This window comes from Bos mutus, chromosome 12 (assembly GCF_027580195.1).
Source record: "Bos mutus isolate GX-2022 chromosome 12, NWIPB_WYAK_1.1, whole genome shotgun sequence".
NCBI classification, from domain to species: Eukaryota; Metazoa; Chordata; class Mammalia; order Artiodactyla; family Bovidae; genus Bos; species Bos mutus.
The window spans coordinates 18,505,122-18,523,225 of NC_091628.1; the positions used below are offsets into that span (position 1 = coordinate 18,505,122).

At 41.4% G+C, this 18,104-nt stretch overlaps 1 long non-coding RNA gene across 2 annotated transcripts in view; it reads right to left on the reverse strand.

The window, feature by feature from the left end:
• LOC138990253 (uncharacterized) overlaps positions 1-18,104 on the reverse strand; it is a 115,620-nt gene that overhangs the window by 36,802 nt on the left and 60,714 nt on the right. Inside the window, exon 3 of one of the 2 annotated variants that reach the window (XR_011466372.1) lies at positions 12,592-12,721. The exons of the other annotated variant lie outside the window; for it this stretch is intronic. This is a non-coding gene — a long non-coding RNA (uncharacterized lncRNA). Of the gene's footprint in view, positions 1-12,591; positions 12,722-18,104 lie in introns of those variants that run through there. 2 annotated transcript variants of the gene reach the window in all.

The following is an 18,104-nucleotide window of genomic DNA, read 5'->3' on the forward strand; positions in this document are numbered from 1 at the left end:
CCAAATCCCTCCAGGATCTCTGGAGTTCATTCTACTCCTAAAATTTATGACTTCCCTGGTGGCTCAGACAGTAACGCGTCTGTCTACAATGTGGGACTCCTAAAATTTGGTAATGCTGAATTCACTCCAACAGGACTCAAAACACAGGCCATCATGTCCTTGATGGCTTGGTACGTTTTTGATCCTCTGTGTATGGATCACATCTACCTTCTGAAGGCCACTAGCTTAAGTTAGCCTAGCATTGGAGTCCTGGGCACAACCAGCTGGAAACTTCCTAATAAGCCTGGGGATTCAAGAGGCGATGGTGGGGCCCAAGGGCAAGGGAAGGCAGTGGTTCTACAGAAGCACAGAGCCTAGCAGGGGTCTTGGAACAGGTCCAAGTCTAAGACTGCGCCTCCCACCCAGTATTCGGTCAGCACTGGCATTGTGTTTGGCAACAGAAACACACAGAAATGTAAGGTAACTTATGTGCTAATTCCAGCTACCTCTGGCAAGTATCATCAGCTCCTTCATTTCTACTGAATTAAACAGAATCAGACTATTTTTATTCAGTAACTGTACTCTAATCTCAAACAATTACTAGAAGCTAAAACTTGGCTTTTAGCTTCGGAGTGATGCTGTGTCGTTAATTTTTAATTAGCTTGCTACATTAACGTGTCCATTTACAGATGACAGATAATTAAAATGGTAACACACTTTTTAATAAGTTTGTGTCTGCAGATGTATGTCTACAAGTGAGAAAGGAACAAAAGGAACTCAGAGTTGGACCGTTTTTCCATTTAGAAATAAGCAGTGTACCCCTGTGGGTGGACAAGGTTTTGACATCACCTGCAAGAGAAGAAAGAGGCTCTGAACTGAGTATGTTCCCAGCATGGTGATGTTCACTGGCGTTTTTGTACTGTCTTGTAGGGCACCATATCAGGGGCAACCCTATGAGTATTATTTATTACTTGCATCACAGGGGATCATAATCATATTGTTAAGATGTAGACTGAGAACTCTAGGTTCATTTTTGCAGGAAAAATATATGTAAAGTATTTTAGTCCTTAACCCAAGTATCAAAAGATGAAGCTAATCAAAGGCTATAGCTGGCATGGTGCTCAAAAATACGGATCACTGGAAGTTGAGAGGAGGAACCAAGAGAGTGGCTGACAACCAGAAAACAATAGGATCTTGGCAAACTAGAGGATGGATTCTATCTGTCAAGTTGAGGTTTAATAAGGATGATAAGTATAAGGGATTTCCTTTGCATTCAAAAACCCATTCCACAAGTATTGGTTGGAGGCTGTGCAGTTCAGCAACAACACAGGAAAAAATGTTGTAAGGTTTTAGCTTACTGTACCGCCAGGGCTTCCCTGGTAGCTCAGTTGGTAAAGAATCCACCTGCAATGCAGAAGACCCCGGTTCAATTCCTGGGTTGGGAAGATCCACTGGAGAAGGGATAGACTACCCACTCCAGTATTCTTGGGCTTCTCTTGTGGCTCAGCTGGTAAAGAATCTGCCTGCAATGCAGGAGACCTTGGTTCAAACACTAGGTTGGGAAGATCACTTGTAGAAGGGCAAAGCTACCCACTCCAGTATTCTGGCCTGGAGAATTTCATGGACTATATAGTTCACGGAGCCGCAAAGAGTCGGACTTTCACTTTTCACAGCCAATATGATGTGACTACACAAGAATAATTAGTCCTATATTCCTTTCGTAAAATGCAATAGTATCTGGCAAAACAAAAATAAGTGCTTTGCTCTAGTGAAACCATACCACCACCTGATTATTGCACCCATTTCTTGGGAACACCTGGAGAGGATTTGTCTTAGTTAGGGTCTACTAGGAGAGCCTAGTGTGCTGCAGTCCAAGGGGTCACGAAGAGTCAGGCACGACTTAGCAACTGAACAACAGGCTGCTGATACAATGAGATCTATTGAGTCAATGGCTTAAGGAAAAAAGAAACTTGCTTCTCTCGCATCAACAGCACCAGGTGAGTATTCTAAGATGGTAAGTGGCTCTGTTCCATGTGGTCATTTGGAGAACCAGGTTCCTTCCACAATCATTGCTTTGTCATCCACCAGGGCATTATCATCTACTGGGGCTTCCCTGGTGGCTCAGTGGTAAAGAATCTGCCTGCCAATGCAGATGTGGGTTCAGTCCCTCAGTTGGGAAGATGCCCTGGAGAAGGAAATGGCAACCCACTCTAGTATTCTTGCCTGGGAAATCCCGTGGGCAGAGGAACCTGGAAGGCTACAGGCCATGGGGTCACAAAAAGAGTTGGACATGAATTAACGACTCGACAACAACAACAATGGTGTTGAAACAGGGTTACTACAATGACCTGGTTACAACTGAGGGAGCAGAGGAAGGACATTTCCACCGTCTTGAAGTGCTGACCAAGAATTGCAACTGGGTGGCTCAGCTAATTAACTAAATCTCCTAACTATAATTCTATAGTAACAAAGGGATGGAAGAATGGATTTAGGTAGCTAGATGACAGTTCTCTGCTATAAACTCTTGAAGAAACAGCCATCAGAATGATGGGAGAAAGTTGCATATCATGTTAGGAAGAAAAGTGTTGTGCTTCCCGTGGAAGTGATTAGACTAGTTTATTCTCTGTGGTCCTAGGGGCTCAAACTGAGACATACAGGTAAAGGACTTCCCAAAATAATTATCAGAAGATTAAAATATTGTTTTCTATGGGACTTCCCTGGAGGTCCAGTGATTGAGACTCTGTGCTTCCAGTCAGGGGTTGCAGGTTCGATCCCTGGGCGGGGAACTACGATCCCACATGCCATGTAGCACAGTCAAAAATTTTTTTAAAAGAGGACTTCCTTCTGGAAATGGAAATTCCCTCTTTACTAGAGGTGTTTGAGCAGAAATTTTGGACTCCTTTTAGGGGGGTTAGAGTTTCCTTAAGCATTCCAAGTGACCAAATGCCCCTTTCTAGAGGTGGATTTATGATTTTTATCTAAACTTGTGTTCATAACTCATAGGAGAAGGGACAGGAATACCACAATTTTCTAGGAGCATGCTCTGTGTAAGTCCTTACAACAACCTTTGACGCAGGCATTGTTCCCATATTACCCATGCTCAGAAAGGTTGAGGACCCAGAGCCATTACCTGGCATTCTTGGGATGGTAATTATCACTGATCTGATTGTGCTGCCTCCCAGGATGAAAGTCAAATCTAAACTGTATTCTCTCTTGTCTCCTACCCCCATCGCGTGAGTTCTCAGTCACTCCTTGCGACCCTATGGACTGTAGCCCACCAGACTCCTCTGTTAACAGGATCTTCCAGGCAAGAATACTGGAGTGGGTTGTCATTTCCTTCTCCAGAGGATCTTACTGACGCAGGGCTCGAACTCTTGGCTCCTGGCTCTCCTGCACTGGCAGGCGGATTCTTTACCACTGTGCCACCACGGAAGCCCTGTCTCCCATTCCAAATCCTTTACCTGGTTTATCAAGATTGACTGCCTGAATGGGACTGGCTGTTCTGTAGGACTTAGCACAGGTTAGGAGCATTTTAACACCCGGTCCTTTCCCCAGCTCTTTCTGCTGAGCCAAATGACTGATTAGTCACCCACGCTGTTCCTCAGCCCAGAGGCAGAGCCATCTAGGCAACCAGCAGCTTCTGCCTCTGTCGCTCCTTCCCCCAGCAGAGCAGAGGGATTCTTGTAACCCCAGACGAGACTGCAGTGAATCATTTTCTACTTTCACCTGCCAATGTGGCGGGGAAAAAAAACATACAGTTTAATTTGAAATTAATTCTTCAGCCCCTGTGCATTAAAATGGATGTCAAAAGTGAATTAATCACCACTGAAGCTTCCACCCTAGAAAATGTACCCAGATTCCTTCCAAAGAGGATGACTCACGCCAAGCACCTGTTTTGTCTCCTTAGTAACTGCTCTTAGATGTCCCTCTTATGTTTGCATCCAGGCCAGCACAGCAAAGTGACTGGGGGAAGGGAAGAGGTTCACCGCATACAGAGTGTGCTCTAGGCAGAATGTCGCCTGTAACACCGTCTGAGGATCGGCTTGTGCTTTATGGGCTCGCTCTGCATCTCTGTTATAACCCCAGCATTGATTCAGCTGCAGACTCAGTGTGGGACCGAAGTCTGGAAAATTACTAATGGCCTCAGGGAAGGCTTGGTGACACACAATAAAATTGGTTCTGGTGTAATCTCTGCATTGGGAAGTTGGATTTATCTCTGTATTAGAAATGGGCTTCTTTCGCCTTTGACCTTTTGATGCAATTAGAGTTAGACACACAAATCTATCAAGGAGGTGGGTGGGGTGGATGGGAGAGGCTTCAATCAAATGACTTTTCCTGCTCAACCACAGGAAATGATATTCTAAGAACTGGGGGCAGCCGGGTGGGGCGGGGCAGGGCAGTTATGCTTCTCCGATTTTTTGGTCTCTCCCTGGCGTTGGGGTAAAATAGAAAGGGTGTTTGGATCAAGAGATGAATACTCATGTCCCAGTGTGTTCCCAGCCACTCAGGGGCTGCTGCCTGTAAAGAAAGCACAGACATGGCTTCTCAGGGTTTCCTGTTCGGAAACTGAGGGATTTATCTCCATGACGTCATTAACCCTTCCAAGTCTAAAATTTGACATCATTTCCTGGGATGTTAAGCATTTTGAAGTTAGAACTAAGCAGCTTAACACAAATTTATTGGGCCAGAGATCATCCAGAATAGAAGATTACTTATCCCTTTATTTTACAAATCCTGTCCTGAGAAGTTACAGGTCACAGAAAATTCAGGTCTTTCCATAGTTTTCTTTTTTGTTTGTTTCTATTTTTAGCACAATTTAACATGCTTCCTAGACAGCATATTGAAAAGCAGAGACATTACTTTGCCAACAAAGGTCCGTCTAGTCAAGGCTATGGGTTTTCCAGTAGTCATGTATGGATGTGAGAGTTGGACTGTGAAGAAAGCTGAGCACTGAAGAATTGATGCTTTTGAACTGTGGTGTTGGAGAAGACTCTTGAGAGTCCCTTGGACTGCAAAGAGATCCAACCAGTCCATTCTGAAGGAGATCAGCCCTGGGATTTCTTTGGAAGGACTGATGCTAAAGCTGAAACTCCAGTACTTTGGCCACCTCATGCGAAGAGTTGACTCATTGGAAAAGACTCTGATGCTGGGAGGGATTGGGGGCAGGAGGAGAAGGGGACAACAGAGGATGAGATGGCTGGATGGCATCACTGACTTGATGGACGTGAGTTTGAGTGAACTCCGGGAGTTGGTGATGGACAGGGAGGCCTGGCATGCTGCAATTCATGGGGTCGCAAAGAGTCGGACACGACTGATCGACTGAACTGAATTGAACTGAACATGCTTCCAGTCAAATAGTTCTACAAGACTATTACGAAAAATAGCCATTCTCACCTGCCCTCCTTTTCCTAATCCCCCAAAATAGTTACTTTTAAAAATGTTTTTAACTGATTCTATCATTAACTTTAATATCTCTAAATATTTTATTGTTTCAGTCTCAGGTATAGCTTGAAACAGAAAACACACATTTTCCAATCCTCTCTTCTCTCTGTGTAGTTATATTATAATTCTGTTTAGATCGGTAATCAATATTTAATTTGATGACATAAATATTATTTACAGTTGAGCTATGAAGTGTATCATAATTGCTTTTCCTTTCTGTTTTCTTTTCCCCGAAGTTAATAATTACTATGTTTTTATTTTGCTAAATTTTCTATGTGTGTGCATGTGTGCTGTTGCTCAGTCGTATCTGACTCTTTGTGACGCCATGGACTCCTCTGTCCATAGAAATTTCCCGGCAAGAATACTGGAGTGGGTTGACGCTTCCTACTCCAGGGGATCTTCCTGACGCAGGTATACAACCTGGGTCTCTTGCGTCTCCTGCATTGGCAGGAAGATTCTTTACCACTGCGCCACCTGGGAAGACCAATTTTCCATGCATAATCACAAATCCAACTCAAATTCCCTATAGTTGTGTCTATATTGTATTTTAAAACTCCTAAATGTGTGGAACAAATTTCATATTCTTGAAGACAGATCTCCCAGAAACTTCTGAGCTGCTTCCGTCTGGACCAGCTGTTTTCACAACCTGCTATACACTGGTCTCCACTGTGCTCCCCAGTGACCATTCTCCCGGGAATACCCGGCACCCCATCTTGTGTAGGCTCTTTGGTTTTCTGGATCCTCTGTCTTGGTTTAATTTCTAACTTTAGCAGAACATTTCCTCTAGAATATTCCTAAGAAAGGTACATGGGGGGTGCTTTCTTACCATGACTTTAATTTGCATTTACCTCATAACTAATGATGTGGAGCACATTTTCATACATCTGTTGACCATTTGGATCTCCTCCTGGGTGAAATGCCTGCAGAAAACTTTGGTCCATTTTTGGGGAAAGGAGAGAGAGTAGTAATATCCATTTTTTCTTATTGATTTATAGGAGTTATTCAGTTTAGTTCAGTCTCTCAGTCGTGTCCGACTCTTTGCCACCCCATGAATCGCAGCACGCCAGGCCTCCCTGTCCATCACCAACTCCCGGAGTTCACTCAAACTCACGTTCATCGAGTCAGTGATGCCATCCAGCCATCTCATCCTCTGTCGTCCCCTTCTCCTCCTGCCCCCAATCCCTCCCAGCATCAGAGGCTTTTCCAATGAGTCAACTCTTCTCATGAGGTGGCCAAAGTACTGGAGTTTCAGCTTTAGCATCATTCCTTCCAAAGAACACCCAGGGCTGATCTCCTTCAGAATGGACTGGTTGGATCTCCTTGCAGTCCAAGGGACTCTCAAGAGTCTTCTCCAACACCACAGTTCAAAAGCATCAATTCTTTGGCACTCAGCTTTCTTCACAGTCCAACTCTCACATCCATACATGACCACTGGAAAAACCATAGCCTTGACTAGATGGACCTTTGTTGGCAAAGTAATGTCTCTGCTTTTTAATATGCTATCTAGGTTGGTCATAACTTTCCTTCCAAGGACTAAGAGTCTTTTAATTTCCTGGCTGCAATCACCATCTGCAGTGATTTTGGAGCCCCCCAAAATGAAGTCTGACACTGTTTCCACTGTTTCCCCATCTATTTCCCATGAAGTGATGGGACTAGATGCCATGATCTTCATTTTCTGAATGTTGAGCTTTAAGCCAACTTTTTCCACTCTCCTCTTTCACTTTCATCAAGAGGCTTTTTAGTTCCTCTTCACTTTCTGCCATAAGGGTTGTGTCATCTGCATATCTGAGGTTATTGATATTTCTCCTGGCAATCTTGATTCCAGCTTGTGCTTCTTCCAGCCCAGCATTTCTCATGATGTACTCTGCATGTAAGTTAAATAAGCAGGGTGACAATATACAGCCTTGACGTACTCCTTTTCCTATTTGGAACCAGTCTGTTGTTCCATGTCCAGTTCTAACTGTTGCTTCCTGACCTACATATAGGTTTCTCAAGAGGCAGGTCAGGTGGTCTGGTATTCCCATGTCTTTCAGAATTTTCCACAGTTTATTGTGATCCACACAGTCAAAGGCTTTGGCATAGTCAATAGAGCAGAAATAGATATTTTTCTGGAACTCTCTTGCTTTTTCTATGATCCAGTGGATGTTGGCAATTTGATCTCTGGTTCCTCTGCCTTTTCTCAAACCAGCTTGAACATCTGGAAAGTTCACAGTTCACGTATTGCTAAAGCCTGGCTTGGAGAATTTTGAGCATTACTTTACTAGCATGTGAGATGAGTGCAATTGTGCGGTAGCTTGAGCATTCTTTGGCATTGCCTTTCTTTGGGACTGGAATGAAAACTGACCTTTTCCAGTCCTGTGGCCACCTCTGAGTTTTCCAAATTTGCTGGCATATTGAGTGCATCACTTTCATAGCATCATCTTTTAGGATTTGAAATAGCTCAACTGGAATTCCATCACCTCCACTAGCTTCGTTCGTACTGATGCTTTCTAAGGCCCACTTGACTTCACATTCCAGGATGTCTGGCTCTAGGTCAGTGATCACACCATCGTGATTATCTGGGTCGTGAAGATCTTTTTTGTACTGTTCTTCTGTGTACTCTTGCCACCTCTTCTTAATATCTTCTGCTTCTGTTAGGTCCATACCATTTCTGTCTCAATAAAGAGCCCATCTTTGCATGAAATGTTCCCTTGGTATCTCTAATTTTCTTGAAGAGATTACACACATATCAAGTCTGGATATATCAGATATATGTATTATAAATAGCCATATCTGAGGCTTGCTTTTTGGTTCTCATCTTTTTTTTAGTAAAGTTCTTAACTTTAATAATCCCAATTTATCCATTTTTTCATTTATGCCTAATACTTTTGGTAATCCATGAAAGATATCTTTGCATATTCCAATGTTACATTCCTATGTTATTTTCACACTTAAGTCCACAATCAACTTAGAATTGGTGTAATGAATGGTGCAAAGTAGAAATCAATATTTATTTTTTCCAGTTAGATGTCCAATTGGCTTAGTATTATCTACTGAAAAGACTATATACATTTCCACTGTTTTTCAGTAGTTATCTTTGTTATGAATCAAACGGCGTAACAGGTGTTCCTCTATTTCTGAACCCTTTTTTCCCCTTTAACCTGTTTGTCTCTCCTTGCATAATATCACACTGTCCTAATTACTGTGTGTGTTAGTCACTCAGTCATGTCCAACTTTTTGCGACCCCACGGACTGTAGCCCACCAGGCTCCTCTGTCCATGGGATTCTCCAGGCAAGAATACTGGAGTGGGTTGCCATTCCTCCCCCAGGGGATCTTCCCGACCTAGGGACCCAGGGACGGAATCGCATCTGTTACCTCTGACCTGCATTGGCAGGCGGCTTCTTTATCACTAGCGCCACCTGGGAAGCCCCCGTAATTACTGTTGCATTGTATAAGTCTTTATATTCATCAAGATAAGTTCCCAATTTGATTCTTCAAGATTGTCTTGATTATTCTTGGCCCTAAGTTGTTCCCTGTAAAATTCAGAAGCAATCTGTCAGTTAACACACATATGTGCACACAAACTCTGCAAAGTTTTGATTGAAATTCCATGAAGTTTATAAATCAGTTTGGGGAGAACTGCTTTCCAGTTTTGAGTCTTTCAATCCATGAGTATGGTATATTTAAGAAGACTAAAATCTATTATTTAAGTCTTCTTTGATTTCTGTTCCTAGTGTTTTGTGGGTTTGGATATAGAGGTATAACACATATTTGAATAAGTATGTTTTATGCTAATATAAATGATATCATTAAAAAGTTTTATTTCTGCTTGTTTCTTTCTAATGTTCAGATATACAGTTGAATTTTGTATATTGACCTTGTATCCAGAGACTTTGTTAAATTCATTTTTTAAGTTTATTTTTATGAGTTTTCAATGTACTAAATTATATTATCTGCATATCATGATGGTTTTATATATTCCTTTCAAGTCTTTATGATATTTCTTTATTTTTTGGTCCTGATTTCATTGCCCGGAAACTCTAATAAAATGTTGATTAGAACTGATGCAGTCATCTCTGACTTATTACTGATCTCAGGAGAAAGCTTTTAATATTTCCCCATTAAGTACAAAGTTTGATGTAGGTTGTTGCAGAAACATTTTTAATTTTAAGTTAAAGAAATTTCTTTCTGTTTCTAGCTTTCTGCAAGTCCTTTGGGAAGCTGAAATTTACCAAATAATTATGCTGCATCTATTGAGATCATCATATAATTTTCCCCCTTTATTCTGTTAAGACAGAAAATTGCATTGGTTGATTTTTCTAATGTTAAACAATCATGCATTCCTAGAATAAGCTCAACTTGGTCATGATAATTAATTCATTTTATATATAATATTGAATTCTATTTGTTAATATTTTGTTTATGATTTCTGCAACTAGGCTCATGAGTGTGAAAAGCCTGTAACATTCTTTTCTTGTTCCGTTTTTATCAGATTCTTATGTCAAGGGCTATCTCTGGAATTTTGGCCCTTGAAGTCCTGGCTGCCATGGTTGTTTTCTGGTATCTTCAAATAGCTGAGTTCTTTTAAAAATTGCTCTTCAGCTCTTATAATTGTGCTCAGGGGAGGGTCTGTCATAAGCTACTCGATGATAGCCACAAACAAAACTTTTGCCTTTTACAAATGTGATGAACCAACAGAACTTCAAACAAATCCCTAACCATTAGTTAACCTTTTGACCTCTTTCAGTTCCTGAAAAATTCTTTGGTTACTCAAAGTGTAGTTTTGACTTTCAGTGGCACTTACTGCTCACATCTGTTAAAACAGAGTTGTAGGGGAATAAATGAAAAATTAATTATAGACACAATATCCTGTCCCCATAAAGAGGGAAAATCCAATTTAGTTGAAAAATGTTAATGTGTCTGTCTTTGATATTCTTCAAGTATTAATCAATTATTATAGTAAAAAGGCACCATAGCACCCTCAATGATAGAACTCAAAAAATTTCATTGAACAGAAGAGGGGGCCTAACTATTCATATCCTATAACAACTATCTGGAAGAGAAAGACTTTATCTGGGCAGCAAGATGAACAAGTTATATTTATTAATTTTAAACAGATGTTAAATAAATTTCTTGGATTTGGCTAAGGAATATGGCACGCATCCTATAGTAACGAAATATATGGAAAGGTCAATCTGAAATAGAAATATCTACAAAGAGGAGGGTGAGGTGAGAATAGAGAAGTTGAGATAATTCTTTTTTTTTTAACTCCTACTATTTGCCAGGTGCTTTGTGTGGGGGCTCTGCTGGCATTCTTACTTAATCCCTGCAAACATGAGATATTTTTAAGATTTTCTTTGATGTGGACCATTTTTAAAGTCTTTTTTAAATTTGTTACAATATTTCTTCTGTTTTATGTTTTGGTTTTTTGGCCACCAGGCATGTGGGATCCTACAGGGATCGACCCCTCACACCCCGTATTGGAAGACAAAGTCTTAACCACTGGACCACCAGAGAAGTCCCCCATAATGAGGTATTTTTATTCCCACTTTATAAAAAAGGAAATTAAGCCTCAGTTAGAATAAACAACTTTTTCTAAAAATCACAAAGACAGTACGTGGAATTCAAATCAAGCTGTTTGACTCCAGAGTCCATACACTTCCTACTAAACCAGGCTGAGATTACACAGAGGACAAACGAGGTTTTCTTATCAGTGAAGATTAGATTCTCTATTAGTAAGCCCTGTAAAAGGGAATTGTGGGAAGGAAGAGTTGAGTTATGTGTTCATGGTTTGTTGGGTAAGGATTTTATTTGGGGTGTGTATTTCCTTTGTCTCTGGAGTTCTTGCTATATTCTCAAATAAAAACATTTCCTGTTTACTACTGACTGGGCTCACATCCAATAACCAAGCAATATAAACAAATTCCAACATTTTTCTATCCAGTGTGGAGTTAACATTCTGTGTGTCTGTGACTGACCTGCTCAGTGGTCTAGGAAACAGTGCCAATTAAGGCCAGGTCATGGGTTAGATCTGTATTTTCTAAATGTGTTTTATAGAACACATTAGTTTTACATGATAGGGATGGATATTATTCAGGAAAAATTAATTTTTTAGATTAGGGATGGTTTATAGCCAAATATGTTTAATAAAATCTGGATTAAACCAAGTTAAACAAATTTATTTCAGACTTTTCTACACCTGAAATATTAATATATACTCTTTAGAGGTAGGTATAGTGTAAGTATTTTCAAAATTTATTTGGCTCCAAAATGCTGTATCTGAGGAACATCTCCTAGAATGGTTGTTACAAGACCATACTTAGGGGAGGGAGGGGTTACATGTTTCATAGGCCAATTAGTTTTGCAGCAACACACTACACTGTCGGCCACAGGAGGAAGATATAAAAGTATTGTGTACTGAAAATCTGCACAATCTAAAAGCTGAGGATTACATTTCATTCAGTGGATTTACTGAGGACTTAAGCCCAGGAGACAGCCTCTCAGATTGCTCTAGGGAAGAGATCAGGGAGGAGCCAGGATATATAGGAATTTTGCAAAAAACCAAACAAAGGAAAAAGCAGGTAGTGGGAACATTAAAAGATTACTGTTGATTAAAGAAAACTAGATCTCAAGTTAACGGATTTAGTGCTTTCCTGTGTAGGGGAAGATACTGGAGCCTGGGCTTATTGACCTTGTTCCTTTGATAAGCACCTTAACTATCTAAGGCCAGTATCCTGCTTTCTCCATCCTGAATCCCCTCAGGGTACATCTTTGGGGTTAGCTGCAGAGGCTGGTGGCTTGATGGCTACAACATCCTTTGTTTACTGACATGGTAGGCAACATTCTTCATCCACAGTATAGACAAAGCAGCCCCATGGTCTGGGCCACCTGGTGAAGAGGTATAGATCCCATCACAAAAGGGTTAGAGAGCCTGAGTGACCTCCTGAAGGCTTAGTGTAGAGGGGACTCCTGCATGGGAGTCTTCTACATTCTAAGATTCTCTGTTTCTGTGAAAACCGTAATTCCTTCTAGAAAAAAAAAAAGTGGCAACTTATAACTATGTATATTAATTAGATAATGACTCTGCAGTCATAACAAAGAGATCCACAATACAAGGTTTAAATAAAACAGAAGTTTATTTCTTCTGTAAAAGTCCCAAGGGGAGTACTTCGGTTGCTAGGTTGGCTGGATTCTGGGAGATGCCTCAGGGTCCCAGGTTCCTTCCATCTCATTGATCTGCTCCCGTGGGGCATTAGCCTCTTCTCCATGACTGCAGCTGACTCTCTGGTAGGTGTGCTTTCCATTTAATGAACGAGAGTCCTAGGCAAGCAATTTTCTTTCAATTAGCTTAAGCTGAAGTCACTAGCATCAGATCATCCCCAAGTTTACTGATTGAGGGACAATAGAATCACAGTCATGCTAGCTGCAAAGTTGACTGGGAAATTCAGTCTCTAACTAGGCAGTTAGGTGACCAGTTAATAAGAAGGGAAGAAGAGATTTTTAGAAGAACAACTAAGATTCTGCCACACTGTAGTTGAGATAAACACTAGCTGGTAATCACTACCTGGGCATGACTCCATTTACTAATGAACGGCCAGTTTAGGCTGACCAAATCCTTCCAAGAAAAATATTGAGTTCCTGTCAGTGTGATACTCAAATACTCCAATTTACAAAGCAAGGAATTTCTCAGAACAGCTCTGATTATCTGTCCGGGCTGAGGATCAGTGCTGAAAGTCTGAGCTTTAAGGTTCAGTAAACAATTCATAGTCTATTTCCTTGCAGGTTTGTTTCTTATTGTCCTTTAGTTTCCTAAGCTAATTTTTTTTTTTTTTTAATGTCTCAAGACGGGAGGAAAATTGGCAAATCTAGAATTTCAACAATTTCAGCAACCTATCACACTATGGGGACCAGCTCATGGGGTGTGGTAAAAAATAAAATAAAAATAATAGTGATAAAGTCCCTCAGATAAGAAACCAATTGTCCTTAAATATTTTTAATTTTGGGTTTTTTATAATGTTTTGACATCTTTAGAAAACCTTTCTGGCTGGGGAGAGACTGTCTACCTGGGCTAGCTAATTTGTAGAGACATGAAAAAGGACCCAGTCAGGAACATGCCCTTGTTATGCAAACTAACCCGTCCAGAGCTCTACTTCCTCTATGGGGCCCACAGGCCCCAGAATGCAATATTCCTCTGCCTTCGTCATCCCTGAGCCAAGTTCCAGGCTTCTAGGGACCACCCCGAGAGCCCAAAGCCTACAGAACTTACTCAAAGTAGGCAATCCTAAACTGTTGACCCTGCTCTGCGTTGCTTTTGCCAAGGAAACACCAATAAAGTCTCTGGGCTAAAGTTTCCCCTCCCTCTTGCCTTCTGCCTCCTGGCTACCCTGATGATTTTCCCATGTAGCCTTGCGTGGCGTGCTGTGCTCTTATGGACCTGTGAGTATAACAAACTTTATTTTTTCCTGAGCCTTTCCGCTGTCACCTTTTCTGGCCACACCTAACTGGCCATTTCACAAAAGAATACAAAACAGCAGGCTAGAGGGGTTTACACAACCCATGCAGAGCCCCCAAAACAGTCTGCTGGTCTGCCTGCCTTGCATTTCACTTCATCCCTCCCTAAGGACTGCTGTCACTTGTCCCAGGATTTTCGGTTCTGCTCCTTTCCTTAGAATTATTCCCATGCAAGGGCGACACTCCCCTTTGCAAAGCCAAGGTCACGACCAAGTCTGCAGAGTAGGTGGAGTCCATGTGGAACAATTCAGGGGATGAAATCCCCAAAATGACTTCTCTGACCACCTGCAGCAGGGATTTCACCATCTCGGAATTACTGGGGATTTGAAACTCTCTGAGGTCTTTAAGAGATCCTTCTTAAAGTGAAAATACCTCAGGAGAGGAAAATATCACAAGTTAATTATCCTTAGACCTGGTCATTGGGACCACCTGGAGAGTACCCCCCCCCCCCACCCCCGCCTACTAAATAAGAAGCTCTGGAGTAAGACCTAGACTTTTATATTTTATTTTCAACTTTCCAGATAATTCTATGCCCAGGTTTTGGAACCAGGGACTTATGCCATCCTCAGTTAATAATTCTGAGGATTCATCGACACCTGAAAGATGTTTTCAGAAAATAGCAAATGAAGCAACTGACAAACAACTAATCTCAAAAATATACAAGCAACTCCTACAGCTCAACTCCAGAAAAATAAATGACCCAATCAAAAAATGGGCCAAAGAACTAAATAGACATTTCTCCAAAAAAGACATACAGATGGCTAACAAACACATGAAAAGATGCTCAACATCACTCATTATCAGAGAAATGCAAATCAAAACCACTATGAGGTACCATTTCACGCCAGTCAGAATGGCTGTGATCCAAAAGTCTACAAGCAATAAATGCTGGAGAGGGTGTGGAGAAAAGGGAACCCTCTTACACTGTTGGTGGGAATGCAAACTAGTACAGCCACTATGGAGAACAGTGTGGAGATTCCTTAAAAAACTGGAAATAGAACTGCCTTATGATCCAGCAATCCCACTGCTGGGCATACACACTGAGGAAACCAGAAGGGAAAGAGACACGTGTACCCCAGTGTTCATCGCAGCACTGTTTATAATAGCCAGGACATGGAAGCAACCTAGATGCCCATCAGCAGATGAATGGATAAGAAAGCTGTGGTACATATACACAATAGTGTATTACTCAGCCATTAAAAAGAATACATTTGAATCAGTTCTAATGAGGTGGATGAAACTGGAACCTATTATACAGAGTGAAGTAAGCCAGAAAGAAAAACACCAATACAGTATACTAACGCATGTATATGGAATTTAGAAAGATGGTAACAATAACCCTGTGTACGAGACAGCAAAAGAGACACTGATGTATAGATCAGTCTTGTGGACTCTGTGGGAGAGGGAGAGGGTGGGAAGATTTGGGAGAATGGCATTGAAACATGTGTAATATCATGTATGAGACGAGTTGCCAGTCCAGGTTCGATGCATGATGCTGGATGCTTGGGGCTGGTGCACTGGGATGGCCCAGAGGGAGGGTATGGGGAGGGAGGAGGGAGGAGGGTTCAGGATGGGGAGAACGGGTATACCTGTGGCGGATTCATTTCGATGTTGGGCAAAACTAATACAATATTGTAAAGTTTAAAAAAAAAAAAAAAAAAAAAGAAATGATAGTCTGGGAAAGGAAAGAGTGAGAATGGGAAGGCTCTGGAATTCCATGGAAAGGCTTGAGAAACTAGCATGGCTCCTTCTCAGTCTCATGTTTAGCCTTGACTCAAAATGGCTATTTGCAAAACAAGACCCCTCTTTAGCAATTTTAGATCAGACACCTTATGGAAATGTCTGATCCCACTCTATTTGTGTAGCTCCAGCTTCTCGGGTTGGAGAAGGCAATGGCACCCCACTCCAGCACTCTTGCCTGGAAAATCCCATGGACAGAGGAGCCTGGTGGGCCGCAGTCCATGGGGTCGCTAAGAGTCGGACATGACTGAGCGACTTCATTTTCACTTTTCACTTTTCATGCAATGGAGAAGGAAATGGCAACCCACTCCAGTTCTTGCCTGGAGAATCCCAGGGACAGGGGAGCCTGGTGGGCTGCCGTCTATGGGGTCGCACAGAGTCAGACATGACTGAAGCGACTTAGCAGCAGCAGCTTCTCGGGTGGCTCAGTGGTAATGATTCTGCCTGTAATGTAGGAGATACAGAAGACATGGGTTTCTTCCCTGAGCTAGGAAGATCCCCTGGAGAAGGAAATAACAACCCACTCCAGTGTCCTTGCATGGAAAATTCCATGGAGAAAGGAGCCTGGCAGACTACAGTCCATGGGTTCACAAAAGAGTCAGACACGACTTAACAATTAAACCACCACAATTCTGTTTATAATTGCCAGGAAATATTAAGCAGCATTTTATTTTTATCTTTTTGTTTTCCCCTCATTTGTAAGATCAAATAGAGTAAGGGTGTTGGAGTTGGAATAATCTTCCAAATACCGGGAGGAATCCTTAAAAGGTTTAAATGACTCCATCCTCACTTGCAGCCAGGTCTACAGAACTTCTAGGAAAGGCGTTGGTTCCCTTTCCTGAGACTGAAAGAGAAAGACAAGCCACAGGATCCTGCAGTTTCCTCTGTCTGTGTGTATTAGAATCTTCAGATCAGGGGCCTGTTCCTTAACATCTGACTTCATCTTTTCTGCTTGATAGTCAAGTCTATTTTCTCTTGTTTTCTACCTTCTGGAGAAATGGAGAACAGCTGTTGGGGGACCTCCTGATCCCTGAAGGCTGAAGAATTCCCCCATTAACATTCTTTTTTTCAGACTAACTCTGATTTCCATAACCGTTCTTAGGGTCTCATTTCTTATTCCTTTATTTTTATAGCTCTCTTTTGGATGTAGTTTCTTATAACAAGAAATGAATCAATGCCAAATATAACCAGAGAGTTCTTTCCCGTATTTTCTGAGACGTTCTCCAATTAATATGGTCATCCCCATTTTTAAAACAACAGCTTTGCTGGCTATTGCTAATTTAGATTCAATTTGTGGTCCACATGTTCTTGGCTTATTGGGGAAAGCTGCTTGGTGTAGAGAAAATAGCTCCAGGCTAGAAATGCAGGGGCTTATGTTTTAGACCAATTTTGTCACAATTAAACTGTATATCTCCTTTTTTACTTTTTAAAATGCATTTTTTTGGCAACTGGAGAGGGCCCGTTCTCAGGCACCAAGGACCTACCACAGCCAAAAGTAAAAATAAAAACCAAAATAAAATACCTAAGTATTTGAAATCCATTCTTAACATACTTTTCTTTTTTAACTTAGTGCATTTGCTCTGTAATATAATTACTAATAAACTTGGGTTTGTGTCTCGCTTCTTAAAAAATGCATTTTGATAGTTTGTGACATCTACAAAGTGAATCAGATGAACTAGCTGACCTTTAAATTCACTCCCACTATAAATCCTTATTCCTACTTCTTAAAATTTTGATTCATTTCAGATTTTTCAGTGAAGCAATCTAGGCACCCACGGCACTTTATTTGTACATTTCTTAGAGCTGTATCACTTTCTGCCTATGATATAATCTCTTTTTTAAAGACTTTTTAAAAATGTGGATCATGTTTTAAAGTCTTTATTGAATTTGTCACAATATTGTTTTATGTTTTGGCTTTTTGACCATGAGGCACGTGGGATCTTAGCTCTGGGACCAGGAATCAAGCCTGCACCCCCTTAACTGGAAGACAGGGACTGCTCCTGACTGCCACAGAAGTCCCTGTAATATAATCTTTGTGTTGTACAATGCATGCCACAGTTTTCCTGCTAGACCAAAAACTCCTTAAAGGCAGAGCCCAAGTAACTCCATGACTGGCTTGAGCACAGTACTTTACAATAAACATTTGTTGAATGAGTCTGTGTGTGAATGTTTAATGTTCCTCTGGCAAGTCAAAAGTAACAATTTGGGGACCAGGCAAATTTGTCCTCTGTGCCCCTGTAGCTTTATTTCTGGATCCCTGTCCCTCCCCTGTGGTGAGAAGCATCCACTGTTTGTACTGGCCTCTTGTGGATAGTTTACTGCATGTTCCTGCATCAATGACAGGACTGATAACTATGGATAAACAAGATCGTTTTCCCCAGGAGGGACTCTGAGACTTTTAGGACTTTCAGTCAAAGAGAACAAAGACGCCACAGTGCTGGTCAGAAAGAAA